Source organism: Gavialis gangeticus, unplaced genomic scaffold, assembly GCF_001723915.1.
Source record: "Gavialis gangeticus isolate Ggan-Ray unplaced genomic scaffold, GavGan_comp1, whole genome shotgun sequence".
In the NCBI taxonomy this organism is placed as follows: domain Eukaryota; kingdom Metazoa; phylum Chordata; order Crocodylia; family Gavialidae; genus Gavialis; species Gavialis gangeticus.
In genome coordinates, this window is record NW_017729031.1 from 35,104,136 (window position 1) to 35,104,981 (window position 846).

Below are 846 nucleotides of genomic sequence, written 5' to 3' on the forward strand. Positions count from 1 at the left end.
AATGGGCACAAGTTGATGGAGAGGAGGTATAGATTGGACATCCGCAAGAACTACTTCACAGTTAGGGCGGCTAGGAGCTGGAACCAACTTCCAAGGGAAGTGGTGCTGGCCCCTACCCTGGGGGTCTTTAAGAAGAGGCTGGATGCCTACCTGGCTGGACTCATTTGAGTCCCGTTTCTCTTTTTGGGGTTTTCTGTTGTTCTCCCGCCCTGGCGGGGGGTCGGGCTAGAAGATCTACTAGGTCCCTTCCGACCCTTAATCTATGAATCTATGAATAGGAGAAGGAGACTTCCCTTTTGAGCACTACATCTGGTACAGCTTCTTCCTACACAGACACTGACTTGATGGCCCAATGATCCAATCCCCCCGTAACCATGCAGGGGCAGATCCAGGATTGCAGTGACAACAGTGAGGTACGCATGAGCTGTCTTCCTTGCATGGGCCACATGGTGCATGCAGGACACAGCCTAAAGTGGGTTGAAGGGGAGCCTGCCCACACCACTACACCACACTTGAATTCATCCCTGCAGCCATGTTTATGGAGGTGTTGGTTGGCACATATTAATACAATTGGTCAAAGAAAGAGGGAAGAGCGTGTTCTTGAAAGACAAATTTCCAAAATGTAAATATGCTCCCACTCCATGAGACTTCCTTTTAGAAGCATGCAGAGAACTAGAATGAAAACGGGTTAGCTTTCAGTTTGTAATAGTTTCATAGTAGGTAGGGTCGGAAGGGACCTGAGCAGATCATCAAGTCCGACCCCCTGCCATGGCAGTAAAGGATGCTGGGGTCAAATGACCCTGGCAAGGTGATTATCTAGCCTCCTTTTGAAGACCCCCAGGGTAG